Source organism: Lepus europaeus, chromosome 5 (genome assembly GCF_033115175.1).
Source record: "Lepus europaeus isolate LE1 chromosome 5, mLepTim1.pri, whole genome shotgun sequence".
Lineage (NCBI taxonomy): Eukaryota > Metazoa > Chordata > Mammalia > Lagomorpha > Leporidae > Lepus > Lepus europaeus.
The window spans coordinates 80,538,569-80,556,866 of record NC_084831.1 but is presented as its reverse complement, the minus strand read 5'-3'; the positions used below and the strand labels follow the sequence as shown (position 1 = coordinate 80,556,866).

General features: G+C 40.0%; 1 protein-coding gene across 3 annotated transcripts in view; it reads right to left on the bottom strand.

Annotated features, from left to right (window-relative positions):
* The window catches only part of HS2ST1 (heparan sulfate 2-O-sulfotransferase 1), a 206,107-nt gene that overhangs the window by 120,427 nt on the left and 67,382 nt on the right, over positions 1–18,298 (bottom strand). The window contains exon 2 of one of the 3 annotated variants that reach the window (XM_062191668.1): positions 11,920–12,028. The exons of the other annotated variants lie outside the window; for them this stretch is intronic. The gene's annotated coding sequence lies outside the window, so the exon portion shown is untranslated. The remainder of the gene's footprint in view (positions 1–11,919; positions 12,029–18,298) is intronic. 3 annotated transcript variants of the gene reach the window in all.

Below are 18,298 nucleotides of genomic sequence, written 5' to 3'. Positions count from 1 at the left end.
AGCAGGAAAAATGCAAAGAGAGTAAATGTGGCAAAGTGTTATAGGCATCTAAATGTACAATTTCTGATGTCCCCAACAATCTATTACAGCAAACTACCATGCACATTCTACTTTTTAGATCATTTTTGGGAACATGAAGTCTATTATGTGAAAGCTACTCATGCGCAGTCTAACGCCAAGGCCATTTCATCCAAGTGCCTGTGTTCTAAATGGGAAGTGAACAAAATTTGGAAATTTTTCATTTTCAAGCTTTTGGACTTTAGACTAAAAATCAAAAGCTGAGAGATATGTTTTACATACTATTTAGCAAGAAACAGAAATGAGCATTTATAATTGCTGTCTCAGTTTCTGTAACTAGAAAATGAAGAGAGTTATGAGCTTCAGTATTTCTCAGCTCTAAAATTCTGTTTTTGTTATTATTCACTGATTTACATTTGTATAATCTAACACAGTCTTAACAAGCAACAACTTGTACATCTGATGTTAAGTCACAAACATAATGTTATTTCTACTTCTAATGCAACCAAAGGTACAGGCATCAATTACTTGCTACATAAGAACTGTTATTTTTTTGTGTGGGGGGGATTTTCAGTTTTTGCTTTTTAATAAGTCAAAATGCCTTAATAGTTGATTACTACATAATATGTAAATCTTGTTAACTGTGAAAGCATAGAAACACAAATATTAATGCTGACAGTTAACCAATAGGCAAGGTGTACTTGTTGATATAACTATTTTCAACTTAATGATCTGCAGTAATATTTTAATTTTAAAAAGGTATTCCAAGGGCTGGCATTATGGCATAGTGGGCTAAGCTTCTACCTGCCGTGCTGGCATCCCATATGGTCACTGGTTTGTGTTCCGGCTGCCCCTCTTCTGATCCAGCTCTCTGCTTATGGCCTGGAAGGCAGTGGAAGATGACTCAAGCACTTGGACGCCTACACCTGTGTGGGAGACTGGGAGGAAGCGCCTGGCTCTTGGCTTCAGATTGGCTCAGCTGCGGCTGTTGCAGCCATTTGGGGAGTGAACCAGTTAATGAAAGACCTTTCTCTTATCTCTCTCTCTCTCTGGCTATAACTCTGCCTTTCGAATAAATAAGTAAAATCATTTAAAAAAAAGTATTCCGAAGACATACTTTACAGTCAGAAACTGAAGTGTTAGTAATGTGGAAATAAATAATTTTGTTGAAGACATGAATGCCATCACCATTTCTTATAAAAGATACACTGTGAAAAGACCCTTGTAGGATTAGACTTTAAAAGGCCCAAAACAGTTATGTGATAAATAAAGAGAAGTTGGGAGGGAACACAGGCTAGTTTGAAAAGGATGACATATTTTACTTGAGGCATGATGAATGTCAGAAATGTAAGAGACCAAGTAGGGAGGTTAAAGCTAATAGTGGCTTTAAAAGTCTACAACAAAGAGCTGAGTGCTGAAGATGTAAAACTAGATTAAATGAACAAACAGAAAGGGGGTACAACAAATGACTTGGTAAAACCAATAAGGAAATAAATGTTCATATTTTATAAAAAGTACAGATGACAGCAGTCTCCGTGATATTCCTAGAAAGCTCTTAAAATACCTTCATCTTTGATTGTGCTTTGTGTATTTCCCAAAGCCCAGGGCTCTTTCCCTTTACAAGTTAGGTAGCCTAAATAGAAGCACTAGGAAATAGGCTTTTAGATGCGTAGATCAATGCTTCTCAAACTTTAATGTGTATATGAATCACTTGAGCTTATTAAAATACAGATTGGACGTCCCTAATCTTGGATGGGGACCAAGATTCTGCATTTCTTGTAAACTCCCAGGTGATGGTCACAGAATGCTAATCCAAAGAAAACAGACTAGTTTTTAGATACTCTAAAGATGAGCCCTTATATTAGATTAAGGCAAAGAGGTGATAAAATATTTAGTGAACTTCACTGCAAAGTTCAACAGAACATATGCTAAACATGGGAAAAATAAAGGTAAATTTTGCTAGAAAGCCATTAACTTTTTTTTTTAAAGATTCCAGAAAGGTAAAGGCAGAGAGAGAGAGAGATGGATTTTCCATCTGCTGGTTCATTCCCCAAACAGCTACAATGGCCACAGCTGGACTGATCAGAAGCCAAGAGCCAGGAACCTCTTCCGGGTCTCCTACAGAGGTGCAGGGACCCAAGGACTTGGACCATCTTCTACTTGCTTTCCCAGGAAGGCACTTAACTTTTTTTTTTTAAAGATTTATTTATTTATTTAAAAGGCAGAGTTACAGAGAGGCAGAGGGAGGGGGGGAGAGAGAGTGAGAGAGAGAGATAGTCTTCCATCTACTGGTTCACTTCCCAAATGGCCGCCAACGGCTGAAGCTAAGCCAATCCAAAGCCAGGAGCCAGGAGCTTCCTTTAGGTCTCCCACGTGGGTGCAGGGGCCCAAGGACTTAGGCTATTTTCCGCCGCTTTCCCAGGCCATAAGCAGAGAGCTGGATTGGAAGTGAATCAGCCGGGACTCAAACCAGCACCCATATAGGATGCTAGCACTGCAGGTGGCGGCTTTATCTGTTATGCCACAGTGCCAGCCCCAGGCCATTAACTTTTTAAGAAGCTATTTTAAAATTGTATGTGTGCATGTATGGAATAAGAAATTCAGGCTCCAGAAATTAATAAAAGCTACTTATTAAACAGCAAAAATTAATAATTCTAAAAAAGGAAGGATTTTTGTGCTTTTGTAGTAAAAATACTGTGAACCCTAAGAAAAATGGAGACATTATGTCACTTCAGACAACAACAATTTGTTTAGTGTTCTGTTTTATTTATGGCCTGGAAACTTTCTAGTGCAATGGACTTATTGACTTAGACAAGCATATTTGAGAAAGTACTTTAAGAATAATTCTTAGCAACAGCTCTGTAGAAAAATTCACTGACCTGTAAAAAAAAGAAAGAAAGAAAAAAAGAAAAAGAAAAAAATGCTCCCGAGTGTTTTACATTCCTATGGACGCTGAATGCATTTACTCATGCATAAACTGCTGGCCACTCCTAAGGACATGTTGGTACTTACATCAAATTTTGCACAGCATTTAAAAGTTGCTTGATATGAGAGCAAAGATATATTGGAAACCGCTGGCAAGATAAAACACAAAGATGACTTAAAGAACTATGAATAGGCCAACACAAGGAAATCCTTGACCTCTGGGTACTTCTTACCTCCTGTAGCAACCTAGTAGAGCAAATGAAAGTTAGTACGGATCACACATTGTTTCATTCAGATAATGGACCCAAAGTGAACTATTTTCAAAGTTTAATCTCTAAAACTTGAACCACTTATATTTGGGACACAAGCTAATCAGACAAGCAATAAGAGTAGCTATTTTTACATAGATGTTAATGCTTAGGGTAAATGGCCTATATAGGTCAATTATAAAATCAACTACAGATTTTTATGTTTCCCAATCAAGAAGTAAGAAATCTAACAGTTAAATAACATAAAGGTTTTAGACTCTTATCTCAAGCAGCAATGATAAAATGGCTCTGCTGAGAAAGAAAAACTTCTACAACAGTCTCCATTGAGTTGAAACTTTCTATTTTTAACACATAGAGCATCTTTTATATGTTTAAGCATTAACTAACTATATTAATTATCAAGCAGTATAGTTAATGCTGCAGAGAAATTTGAAATTTTCATAATTGAATTCCAGGAAACTATATTATTTAATAAAAGTATACTTTGTTATTTGAAGATATGTGTCCAAAATACTGCAAATCAAAGCATTAAGGATGCATTTTTTACTTTATTCCTTAAGAAGCAATTTAGCTTCCATTCTGTAATAAAATAGCCTAAAACAGTTTTCCTTGTCCCAACAGTAGGCTTAACCATCAGGACCTCACTACAAAGTCTCACTGATAAACATTAAATTGCACTTTACATTTTTCTTCTGAAACCACTACTATTGTCAACATTTAAAACAAAACAAAAAATCAAAACACCTGAAGTGTGTGGGTGTTTGTGGGGGGGAATCTTTGTGTTATAAATTTCAATCCTGTCTTCTCTTTTCATAAGTACTTTTGTATTATATAAGTAGCCAAGTGTCAACTAGAAGCTACCTCCACCACAGGACCTACTTAGTAAATGTAAGAAAGCAAAGGAATCCTGTGGCCTGTAATGAAGTGTAGAGAAACCTGATCTAATTTCTAAACACAGCACACCCAGATACACCTACTGAAGAGCACTGAAAAATAAATGTTTAAAGCTGCACTATTTGTGAAACATTATTATGTATCTATACAAACACTAGTTTACTAAATTGCATCAAAAGAAAATGCAATAAACGGAATAGATTATATGACTGTGGAACAATTACATTAAATTTTCCCTCTTGGCAAATGTGAATATATGTAAATATGTGATGATTTACCATAAATAATGAGTATAATTCGCACAGAAATAGTAATAAGGTGCTTCTTTAACATATTTCTAAGAATACTACATTTATAAATTGTTAAGTATCAATGTAGCATTTTTGAAGTTCTTTTAAGATACAAGGACATGATCTATACATAATGTAGATGAGCTGCACAATAAGCATGTATCTTATTGATTAGACTGCATTGCAAATCCCTAAAAAGAGGGCATCTAATAGCACATTCCAGCAGACACGGAGAAAAAAAAAAAAGGAATGTTGTATTTTCATAAAGGGAAATTTCTATCTAAGCACTAATAACCATGTGCAATAGATCTGGAAGCACCACCCTCATCCTCTTGTTGGTTTTTTAGATTTCTAAGAATGGTTGCATGAATTACAAACTGGACCTTTTATCATATAAGATTAAAGTTATTTTGACATGAAAGCAAGTTGATGAGGTTTAGGATATTGTACTCCAAAATATAGCACCTGGCATACTGAATATTTACGTTGAAGGATTTTGACAAATGACATGAATAAGAAAAACTTTCTGACTTCCCCTGACACAGGTCATGAGATTCTTATGTAAAAGGTACTCCCTGCCAGCGCCACGGCTCAATAGGCTAATCCTCCTCCTGCGGCGCTGGCATACTGGGTTCTAGTCCCAGTTGGGGTGCCGGATTCTGTCCCGGTTGCTCCTCTTCCAGTCCAGCTCTCTGCTGTGGCCTGTGAGTGCAGTGGAGGATGGCCCAAGTCCTTGGGCCCTGCATCTGCATGGGAGACCAGGAGAAAGCACCTGGCTTGTGGCTTCAGATCAGCGCAGCGTGCTGGCCGCAACGCACCGGCCATAGCGGCCACTTTGGGGGTGAACCAACGGAAAAAGGAAAACCTTTCTGTCTCTCTAACTCTGCCTGTCCAAAAAAAAAAAAAAATAAGGAACTAAAGAGGGAGACAAGATTTCTCTCAATCTATTCGATTACCCATAACAGAGGAAAACATCACTAAAAAAATCTAAATATACACATAAGCAAAACCTTCTATTTCTTTTTTTTTTTTTTTTTTTTTTTTGACAGGCAGAGTGGACAGTGAGAGAGAGACAGAGAGAAAGGTCTTCCTTTTGCCGTTGGTTCACCCTCCAATGGCCGCCGCGGTAGCGCGCTGCGGCCGGCGCACCGCGCTGATCCGATGGCAGGAGCCAGGTGCTTCTCCTGGTCTCCCATGGGGTGCAGGGCCCAAGCACTTGGGCCATCCTCCACTGCCTTCCTGGCCACAGCAGAGAGCTGGCCTGGAAGAGGGGCAACCGGGACAGGATCGGTGCCCCGACCGGGACTAGAACCCGGTGTGCCGGTGCCGCAAGGCGGAGGATTAGCCTAGTGAGCCGCGGCGCCGGCCAAAACCTTCTATTTCTGATCAGTACTTCCTATTTTACCCTTCATAAACCCTTCATCAGAGTTGTCATGAAGTTGTAAAACTGAGTGAATTAAGTTTCACTACCATTTACTGCTAATCTCTGAAATGTTATACATAAAAACAAAAGCAAGTAACAGAAATAAGAAACAGGTTTTTTTGGGGGGGATAATTGGTCTTTATACACTTTTTTTAAACTTTTATTTAATAAATATAAATTTCCAATATACAACTTTTGGATTATAGCGGCTTCCCCCCCATAACCACCCTCCCACCCACAACCATCCCATCTCCCACTCCCTCTCCCATCCCATTCTCCATCAAGATTCATTTTCAATTATCTTTATATACAGAAAATCAATTTAGTATATATTAAGTAAAAATTTCAACAGTTTGCACCCACACAGAAACACAAAGTATAAAGTACTGTTTGAGTACTAGTTATACCATTAATTCACATAGTACAACACATTAAGGACAGAGATCCTACATGGGGAGTAAGTGCACAGTGACTCCTGTTGTTAACAATTGACACTTATTTATGATGTCAGTAATCACCCGAGGCTCTTGTCATGAGTTGCCAAGAGGCTACAGAAGCCTCCTGAGTTCGCCAAATCCGATCTTATTTAGACAAGGTCATAGTCAAAGTGGAAGTTCTCTCCTCCCTTCAGAGAACGGTACCTCCTTCTTTGATGGCCTTTTTTTTTTCGCTGGGATCTCACTCAGAGATCTTTCACTTAGGTTGTTTTTTTGTTTTTGTTTTTGCTTTTTGCCACAGTGTCTTGGCTTTCCATGCCTAAAATGCCCTCCTGGGCTTTTTAGCCGGATCTGAATGCCTTAAGGGCTGATTGTGAGGTCAGAGTGCTGTTTATGACATATGCCATTCTATGAGTCTGCTGTATACACTTATTATTACATAAGGATGAGTATTGTTTATTTTTACTACAGGGGCCAGTATTTGGAGTGCTGATTCAGTCCCAGCTGTTCCACTTTCAACCGAGCTCCCTGCTAATGCACCTGGGAAGGCAATGGAAGATGGCCCAGGTGCCAGCACCCTGCCACCTACGTGGGAGACCAGGATAGAGGTCCTGGTTCTTGGCTTCAGCTGAGCCCAGACCTGGTTATTGTGATCACTGGGAAGTGAACCCCAACAGACAGAAGATCTCTGTCACTCTTTCAAATAAATAAAACTTAAAAAAAAAAATACTTTTACTCCAGGTAAACAATGTTTTAAAAAATCTGTATCTTATAATGGTTCTTTAGCAAACTCAAAAATAAAAACACTTTTTGAAATGTATGTTCAACTGCTCTATCATATTTCTGGATAGATCATGTCAATAAAAGACTTATGTTCTACTACAAATGAACACAAGAATCTATACAATACTATATTGAACAACTGTGTGCAAAAGATTGGAAAGTAACCTAAATGTATTAAATGGAAAGATTTAGATATGCATAGCATAGGTATGCAGTAAATATAGCTGAAACAAATTGTAAGTAGTTCCTCTAGCACAAAGAACATTTTGGTATGCTATTTATATTTCACAACAATAATCACTTAATCCATAGGTCAAAAATTATTAAAGCCACATTCAATGGAGGTCTTATTTAGAATCAAAGGCTCAAGAGATTAAAAAGGACACAATTAGTCACTTAGTCTTTCCAATTCTTTTTTTTTTTTTTTTTACATTTATTTATTTGAAAAGCAGAGCTATAGAGAGAGAGGGAGAGATGGAGACAGGGAGAGATGGATACAGGGAGAGATGGAGAGAGGAGAGGAAGAAGGGAAAGGAGAAGGTGAGAGGGAGATACCTTCCATCTACTAATTTATTCCCCAAATGGCCAACCAGCTTGGGCTGGGCCAGACCAAAGCCAGGAGCCAGGAACTCCATCCTGGTTTCCTATATGGGTGGCAGGGAGCCAAGTGCTTGGCCTATATTCTGCTGCCTTCCCAGGCAAATTAGCAGGAAGCTGGATCAGAAGAAGAGTAGCTGGGACCAAAACCAGCACTCCAATATGGGGATGCCATTAGCGGCTTAACCTGCTGCACCATAACACCATACCCATCTTTCCAATTTTTCAAAACCAAAACACTTTCAAAAATGTGTACTCATTCATTCAGCAGATTTTTACTGTGTATACATGCTGTGACACTGTTCTAGACATCAAAGAGGCAGGGAAGATCTCACTGCAATAGTGTTATTTAAGCAAAGAGCTAAAGTGAGGAGGCAAATCATCCAGGTCATCTGAAAAAGGGCTCCAGGTACATAACAGAGCAAGTCAAATGTTTTGTAGCAGGAGCATGCCTAACTTGGTCCAGCAAGAAGACAATCAATGTTCCTACACCAAAGTGAATGGCAGAGCTAGACAGATCCATGGCAGTGTGGACCATGGAGATCTCTGCAGAGGCAAAATGATAGGGGAGCTGTGACTTTCAGACCAAAGCTCCTTAGGATGTCTGATTCTACAATGTGGGTTTTTTGTTTTTTGGTTTTTTTTTTAAGATTTATTTTATTTATTTGAAAGACAGAGTTACAGAGAGAGGTAGAGGAAGAGAGAGAGGTCTTCTATCCACTGGTTCACACCCTAGATGGCCGCAACGGCCGGAGCTGCGCCAATCTGAAGTCAGGAGCCAGGAGTTTCTTCCAGGTCTCCCATGTGGGTGCAGGGGCCCAAGGACTTGGGCCATCTTCTACTGCTTTCCCAGGCCATAGCAGAGAGCTGGATCGGAAGAAGAGCAGCCGGGACACGAACCGGTGCCCATATGGGATGCCGGTACTTCAGGCCAGGACTTTAACCACTGCACCACAGCACCAGCCCCTACACTGTGGTTTTGAAAGCCCTTCCTGGAAGCTTGATCTGCTCATTTAGCCCTCCCAACAGTTCCCTATGGCCATAAAACCTTTTAAAAATCCTCTGCTGAAACTAGTTACAGTGTATTTTTTTTTTTTTTTTGTCTATAACTAATAACCCTGGCCAACAGAACCATGACAATGGAGGAAAATCTACGGGCTTGAGTTAGGAAGTCAGGGGGAAAAAGCAGTTCGAGGCACAACATGTGGTATCTATCCAGACTTAGACTGAGAAAAACAAAGCAAAGGTCATGAGAGTGAAGTAGCATATTATTTTTTCTAGGACTGTCATACCAAATTATTATAAACTTAGCGGCTTAAAGCAACACAGATTTCTGGAGATGAGAAATCAAAACGAGTCTCCCTGTGCTAAAATCAAGGTATCTGCAAGGAAGTGCTTCCTTCGAATCCATATGGGAAGATCCATCTTCATGTCTTTTTCAACAGTTAGAAGTTGCCCATACACCTTAGCTCATTCCCCTCTTCCATCTTCAAAGCCAGTAATGGCCAGCAAAGTTTTTCTCACATAGCATTTCTGTCTCCTACGTCCATAACTTAAGGACCCTCGTAATTACACTGGGTCATGCAGATAATCCAAAATAATCTTCCTATTTTAAAGGAAGCTGATTAACAACCTTAATCTCATTTGTTATCTTAATTCCCTTGTACTATGTACAGCAACATATCCACAGATTACAAGGATTAGGATACAGACATCATTGGCAGGCTATTATTCTGCCTGTCACAAGTGAATCAGAAGTCAGGTTGGGTAACAGGGTGCTTAGGATGGCAATAAGATACCAATCTTATGGAACTAATGCAGCTCTGAAATGAGCAAAGTATAACTAAGGTGACTGTAACAAACATGAATCAAGGAAGGCCTTTTGTTTAGTGAATTTACAAAAATATTTCTATAATTTTTTTCAAAAAACCCACTTACTGATAAAAACCTTAAGTCACATACTTTATAAAGTTACTATTAATAACATAAATGTAAAAGGAAAGTAAAACAATATTTAACAAATACACCAAGGAAATAGCCCGGGATTATAAGAAATAGGGGAGATGGCTTTTTATTTTCTTGAAGAAATGAAGCCATGTTCACTAATGCATTACCAACAGGTAATGACCACCTTAACACACCAGGTAAAGTTTATAAACTTAAAGAGAGGTTATATATGGATACTCCAAAATGTTCATGGAAAATGGAATGAAAAAATAAGTTTATTTCAGTGCAAAAACTTCTAAAAGGAATACATACTGGTAAAATAGTGATTTGTATCACGTCTTAAAAAAAAGGTATCAATTACCACTTTCTAGTTGAATAAAAATGATTTCCTTTTCATTTGTATTCCTTTGTAGATCAAAATTGTACCCAGCATAATTAAGATAGGGGAGCAAGCATGCTGTAAAATATCTTTAAAGTCTCAGAAAAGCTTTAGGCCTTCAAAATATGTTCTTACAGATAAAATCTCCTTAAATGAATGAGACTGAGTGCTGTTTATGCTCTTGACAGCTATTCTGGGAAGCAAACAATGAAAGTTGTTGATAATTTTTTAAAGAAAATTTAACCTCAAATACATTTAACAAATCAGCTGTAAATCCACACAAAGATTAAAATTGGGATTCTTCTGTTAAAAATGTAAATATTCTTGGAGTCAGCATAGTGGCAGAGGGATAAGCTGCTGCTTGGGACGACGGCATCACATAAGGGAGTACTGGTTCAAGTTGCCTGTTTTTGCCAAGTTCCTTTTACTTTTAAAAATCTTTCCTAAGTTACATTCCTGTGTTGGGCTAACATTACTACTTAATACTTTTTCTGCTGTTTGGTTTTTATTTTGTTGGTAACTGCTCCACTCCTGGGGCCAGCATTGAGGCTCAGTGCGTTAAGCTGCTGCTTGTGACACCAACAACCCATATCACAGTGCTGGTTTCACTCTCTGATACTGTGCTTCCTATCTAGCCTCCAGCTAATGCACCCAAGAAAGCAGCAGGTGGCCCAGCTGGGGCACCTGGATGGAGTTTCTGGCTCCTGCCTTCAGCCTAGACCAGCCCAGGGTGTATGTCCTTTGAGGAGTGAACCAGCTGAGGGAATTTTATGTATCTTTTAATTTCCTGTAAATAGTAAAAAGATACCTTTTCCATAAATTTTTAAAAAAGATTTATTTATTTTATTTGAAAGGCAGTTACAGAGAGAAGAAGAGAGCATCTTCCATCCACTGATTCATTCCCCAAAGGATCACAAGGGCCAGGGCTAGGCCAGGATGAAGTCAGGAGCCAGGAGCTCCCTCCAGGTCTCCCACGTATGTGCAAGGGCCCATCTTTTGCTGCTTTCCTGGGTGCATTAGCAGGAAGCTGGATCAGAATTGGAGCAGCCAGGACACAAGCTGGCACTCATATGGAATGCTGGCATTACAGGTAGAGACATACTCTATTGTGACACAATGCCAGCTCCCATAAATTATTATACTCAAATGAAACTATTGTCTGTAAGAAATGGCATAATATATTTCCTTTAAACATTTAACTCATATGAAATCGTATGAATCCCAAGAAAATAGATTAAACTGGGTATATCTTAACAACTCAGTTTTTTCCTTTTTACATTCAAACCCTAGTAAGTCACTTTACCTCCACTTTCTCTAATAGCAAGGAAGGGAAGCTCTTGAGAAAAGCTTTCTCCTAGAGATTGTTGAGGTGACAAAATGAATTCAAAGGTAAATATCTTGTAAAGTAAGTCAATACATAGCTAGTAATTTTGAATCAGACATAAGAATTCTGTTCAAACATCTATTTCTAGATCTTACTGGAAATTATTTTAAATTTATTTCTTAGTAACTCTTCTTAACCTCAAACACATATAATATCTGTAGTTCTAGAAAAATTAAATAAAAATTGCTGGATTTGAGTTTTCTTTTCTATAATATTTACTTTTATAGGATTAGGATACTGGATACTATACACCAAATGCCTTCTCTAATAAATGGTTATTACTCATTGAAAGTTTTTTTTTTTTTTTTCCCATCTATCTACTTGAGAGGCAGAGAAGCAGAAAGAGACAGAGAGCTCCCATCCATTGGTTCATTCCCCAACTGCCCACAATAGCTGGAGCTGAGATTTTTATCCAGGCCTCCCACACGGGTATCAGGAACTCGATCAGTTGAGTCATACCACTGCGTGCAGTGTCTGCCTTGGAGGAAAGCTGACAGAAGGATCTGGAGCTGGGACTCAAAGCCAGGCACTCTGATAAAGAATGAGGGTCTCTGAATCACTAAAAATCTGTACCTTCAAAAGAGGGATTCTTCTGAACTGATCAGGAGAAATGGAAGGGAGGTCACGGATGATGGTTCTCTAGCAGTGGTGATCTTCAGCAGTCAGAATGCCAGAAGACAGACTGCAAGAGTAACAAGCTGAAGGTCAGGGCTGAACTGGTTGGATCTCTTCCTTTCTTCCCTGTAAGGCATGCGAGGCTGCCATCCCTGCCATGCCCTGAATCCCAGCTGTAAACATCTGGCTCCCTCTCCAGAGCTAGGCACTTTACTATATAAGAGCACTTCAAAAATTGGTATAAAAATTTCAAAATCCATGGAGAGTTTTTTTTCCTAACAGACACTTTCCATAAACTTTTTGAAGACCCCTCAGACTGTTACACCAACAGGCACTCTTCAAGTCAGAATGTGACATCAACTCAGAATGGCATTATTCAACATTCAGTAACATTTTAGGTTCTTGAGGCAGACGCTGTGGCACAATGGTTTAAGTCACTGCCTGCAATGCCAGCATCCCATATGGACACCAGTTCTGATCGAGCTCCCTGATAATGAGCCTGGGACAGCAGCAGATGATGGCCCAAATCCTTGGGCCCCCACACCCACATGGGAGATCCAGAGGAAGCTCCTGGCTTCTGACTTCAGTCTGGCCCAGCCCTGGTCATTGCAGCCAACTGGGGAGCAAACCAGTGGATAGAAGATCTCTCTCTCTCTCTCTCTCTGACTTTGCCTTTCAAATAAAAAAGTCAATCTTTCAAAAATATATTTTATGTTCTCATATGTATTGCTACATTTATATTTATTACATTATTGCATTTATTTTAGTCAGAAGGAGTTACTATGAATTTTCCACTGTTTCTTTTGTATAAAAATGTCAACTTGGGGCTGGTACTGTGGCGTAGCAGGTAAAGCCGCCACCTGCAGTGCCGGCATCTAATTTGTGCGCTGGTTCAAGTCCCAGCTGCTCCATTTCCAATTCAGCTCTCTGCTGTGGCCTGGGAAAGCAGTAGGAGATGGCCCAAGTCCTTGGGTCCCTGCACCCACATGGGAGACCCAGAGGAAGCTCCTGGCTCCTGGCTTCAGATCGGCACAGCTCCGGCCATTGAAGCCATCTGGGGAGTGAACAAGCAGATGGAAGACCTCTCTCGGCCTCTCCTTCTCTCTCTGTGTAACTCTGACTTTCAAATAAATAAATCTTTTTTAAAAAAGTGAATTTTCCATTAGTAAAAAATTAGTAGGCTGTTTTTAAACTGATATTTTACATTCTGGCTAAGATATCCTAACAATACTAGAAACTCACCAAAAACAAAAGCTACTTTCCTAGATTTAAATTAACGTTCTTCTAGCCAGAATAAATTCTGGGCTTACTTGGTGTAAATTCAAGATCAACAAAAAGTTCAACAACACCTGCATTTTTGGTCACCATTGACAAAATAAGAGAAAGTAGAATTAAACATCATTTCCAATTACCTTTAATGTTTATATTTTTTAATTTCTAAAGTATAATAAATGCAAACCAAAAAAATTTCAGGAAACCGACAAAAAGAAAAAATCAAATGAACTGGCTCTTCTTCCAAGAACCGCAGTTATCATTTTTTGACATTACTTTCTTTTCGCAAGCATTTTAAAAAATGCAGTTATAGCTGGTATATATATAGTTGATGACATTATTATAGTCACTGAATATCATCTTGGAAGTCTTGATATAAGATAATTTCCAGGGTTGGTGTTGCATAATGGGTTAATAAGCTTGTGATCATTTGCGTGTTATCCCATTTGGGTGCCGGTTTGAGTCCTAGCTGCTCTATTTCAGATCCAGCTCCCTGCTAATGCACTGGAAAAGTAGCAGATGGCCCAAGTGCTTAGGCCCCTGCACCCATGTTAAGAGACCTGTAGGAAGCTCCTGGCTCCAGGCCCAGCCCTGGCCTTATAGCCATTTGGGAAGTGAATCATCAGATGGAAGAGCTCTCGCTCTCTCTCTCTCTCTCTGCCTCTCTCTCTGTGTGTGTGTGTGTTTGTACGTGTGTGTGTAACTCTGCCTTTCAAATAAATAAAATAAAATTTTTTAAAAAGATAATTCCAGGCCGGCGCCATGGCTCAACAGGCTAATCCTCCGCCCAGCGGCGCCGGCACACCGGGTTCTAGTCCCGGTCGGGCACCGGATTCTGTCCTGGTTGCCCCTCTTCCAGGCCAGCTCTCTGCTATGGCCCGGGAAGGCAGTGGAGGATGGCCCAAGCGCTTGGGCCCTGCACCCCATGGGAGACCAGAAGCACCTGGCTCCTGGCTTCGGATCAGTGCAGTGCGCCGGCCGCGGCGGCCATTGGAGGGTGAACCAACGGAAGGAAGACCTTTCTCTCTGTCTTTCTCTCTCACTGTCTACTCTGCCTGTCAAAAAAAAAAAAAAAAGAAGTTTATTTTATTTCTCTATTCGTTAATTTATTAGTTCTCTTTCCACTACACTGCAAGTTCCTTTAGAGTAGGGTCATGATTTTCTTATTCATTACCATATATTCAATGCCCAACACAGTGCCTGACATGGAATATATATATATATATATAGATATAGATATAGATATAGATATAGATATGTGTGTGTGTGTGTTTAATTGTTTCTGAATGAATGTGTCAATGAACTTAGCTGTTCTCCTATAGTCAGAGACAATTCTCTCCTAAATCAACAATATTTTAGAGTTTTTACATGCCACATTTATCTATAACACTCCATCTGCCTTTTATACTAGGCAAAATCTTCCAAGGTAAAAATAATCAATTCAGTGGAAATAGTAATTTTAAGCAGAAGTAAAAACAAACAAAAAAATTTCACACTCATTAGGATGGCTAGCTTAAAAAAAATTTAACACAGAGTCCGTGTTGTGGGGTAGTGGGTTAAGCCACTGCCTGCTCCACTCCTGATCCAGCACTCTGCTAATGTGCTCAGAAAAGAAGCAGGGGATGTCCTAAGTGCTTGGGCCTTTTCTCCCACATGGGAGACTCAGAGGAGCTCCTAGCTCCTGGCTTCTGCCTTCCCCAACCTTGGCCATTGTGCCATTTGTAGAGTGAACCAGCAGATGGAAGACTTTCTCTTTCTCCCTCCCTAACTGCCTTTCAAATAAAATCTTTTTTTTTTTTTATTTTTTATTTATTTTTGACAGGCAGAGTTAGACAGTGAGAAAGAGAGAGACAGAGAGAAAGGTCTTCCTTCCGTTGGTTCACCCCCAAAATAGCCACCACAGCCAGCACACTGCACCGATCTGAAGCCAGGAGCCAGGTGCTTCTCCTGGTCTCCCATGCGGGTGCAGGGCCTAAGCACTTGGGCCATCCTCCACTGCACTCCCGGGCCACAGCAGAGAGCTGGACTGGAAGAGGAGCAACCGGGACAGAATCCGGCACCCCGACCAGGACTAGAACCTGAGGTGCCGGTGCCGCAGGCAGAGGATTAGCCAAGTGAGCCGTGGCGCTGGTCTCAAATAAAATCTTAAAAAAAAAAAAAGAAAATAACAAGTGTTGACAAGGATATGGATTAACTGGAACTCTTGCTAGTGAGAATATAAAATGGTACAGCTGCTGTGAAAATGATTTAGTGATTCTTCAAAAAGATCAACACAGAGTACCACATGATACAACCATTTCACGTCTGTATGTACTTGAAAGAAGCTGTAGGGGAATTGAGATCCTCTCTATAGAACCCCTCAGTTCTTAAGTGAACTTTTTAGCTGGATCTAACAATTTAATTGATAAAAGACCAATTGACAAGAGAAAGCCATACAAGTTTTATTACATTTACATGTACATGGGGATCTTCACAAGAGTTTCTTCAAAAGAAATGACTTCAAGACGCTTTAGTCAAATAAGAGTAATGGGCAAAGGCCATGATTTTGGACAAAGAACAGTAAATTGGTGAAGGAATCACAGGACACCGATTTCTGGACTAGGGTGGTAAATTCTAGGAATACCACAAAAAGATAAATGGAGGACAGGGGGTAGTAGCTAGGGGACAGTAATGGTTACATCAACGAATTTATTTATTCAGGTTCATGACAGCTCCAAATACCAGTTTCTGGTGATGAAGGCTATTTTCTTGCCTTGCTAACAGGTAGGAAATCCCTCCAAAAAGAATCTTTATGGCTTGCTATATATGGAAAAAGATACACCAAATGGCCTTTTTTGAAGTTACAGTCCCTCACCTCAAGTGATTTCAACTTGAAATAATCAATATATTGAAAATTCAAGTCCCAGGCGCTCTACTTCCAATATAGCTCTGTTATGGCCTGGGAAAGCAGATGTCCCAAGTCCTTGGGCGCCTGCACCCATGTGGGAGACCCAGAAGAATGTTCTGGCTCCAGGTTTCAGATTGGCCCAGCTCTGGCCCTTGTGGCCATTTGGGGAGTGAACCAGCAGATGGAAGACCTCTCTGTCTCTGCCTCTGCGTAACTCTGCCTTTCAAATAATAAATAAATAAGTCTTTTTTTAAAAAAAAAAAAACAAAACAAAATCCTAGGAATCAGTGCTTTCCGATTGAAGTATTTCAGCTTTTAGGCAAACGTTTGTCAAAAGGGACTGAGTTACAGTTCTCTGTATTTTTAGCACTATTAATACATTCTCAATTAAAAACAAATGCATTACTTTTCTTTTTAATTTTTTTTTTTATTTGACAGATAGAGTTAGACAGTGAGAGAGAGAGACAGAGAGAAAGGTCTTCCTTCCGTTGGTTCACCCCGCAAATGGCCGCTACAGCAGGCGCTGCGCCGATCCGAAGCCAGGAGCCAGGAGCTTCCTCCAGGTTTCCAATGCGGGTGCAGGGGCCCAAGCACTTGGGCCATCCTCCACTGCCTTCCCGGGCCACAGCAGAGAGCTGGACTGGAAGAGGAGCAACCGGGACTAGAACCTGGTGCCCATATGGGATGCCAGCGCTGCCGGCAGAGGATTAGCCAAGTGAGCCACGGCGCCGGTCCCACAAATGCATTTCTAATATCAATATATAATGACATATATTCACTCAATGTTCAGATCTTCTGCAACATCATAAACTATATAAAGAAAGATTTATTACACATTTCACCACAATATAACTGATAACTTAAATGCTAGACTATTTAAATATACCAAGTCTGACTCAGGGCCAATAGAAAAAGAATATTTCTCCAGGACTTCAAAACTAGATTAGAGAAATGAAAATTGTCTTTAGAAAATTCTCATTTTAGACATTCCATATCTTTTGGAATAAAATATTAATGTAGATATACTTGAATTTGTCATACATTGTAACAGTGCCCAACATTTAAGGGAATAAAACAGATACAGCACTGGGGCCAGCGCTGTGGCGTAGTGGTTTAAGCCCTGGCCTGAAGTGCCAGCATCCCATATGGACACCGGTTCTAGTCCTGGTTGTTCCTCTTCCGATCCAACTCTCTGCTATGGCCAGGGATAGCAGTAGAAGATGACCCAAGTTCTTGGGTCCCTGCACCCACGTGGGAGACCTGGAAGAAGCTCCTGGCTCCTGGCTTCGGATCAGCACAGCTCCAGCTGTTGCAGCCATCTGGGGAGTGAACCAGCGGATGGAAGACCTCTCTCTCTGTCTCTACCTCTCTCTGTAACTCTTTCAAATAAATAAAATAAATCTTAAAAAAAAAAAAAAAGACGCAGCACATAATAGTACCTAACAGTTAATAAGTTCTTTTTTTATTATTAACTTTGTTTATTTGAAAGGGAGAGAGACAGAGAGAGAGAGAGAGAGAGAGAGAGAGAGAGAGAAAATTCTTCCATCCACTAGTTCACTCTCCAAATGGCCTCACCAGCCAAGGCTGGGCCAGGCTGAAGCCAGGAGCCAGAAGCTTCCTCTGGGTCTCCCACGTTGGTGTAGGGGCCCGAGGATTTGGGCCATCTTCCACTGCTTCCCCACGTGCATTAACAGGGAGCTGGATCAGAAGTGGAGTAGCAGGGCCTCAAACCGGAGCCCATATGGGATGCTGGCGCTGCAGGTGGCTGCTTAACCCTCTACATCACAGCATGGGCCCCTAATAAGTCTTAAAATTGCTAATCTTACAAAGATTCTGGGTTTTCTAAGATTTTTATTAGATTTTATATAATCTATTAGCACCACAAAATCAACAACCCAAAGATCCCACCAGTTAGTCCTTAATTTCTGATGTTCTTCATCCTTCTACATTTCTGTATTTCTAAAAACATTATCTTTAGCTAATGTATTCCATTCTCTCAAGTAAAAGTAAAAGCATTACCAAAAACCAGTAGACTACAATAAGACTTGATAAATTTATGACACTGCCTTGAGAAGGGTTTGAGGTTAAAAGGACTTTCCTACTGAGAATGCCTTTTAAGTACTGAGTATCATCATTTTAGATACAAGACTTTATTAGATGGTCTTTCACATGCTCAGA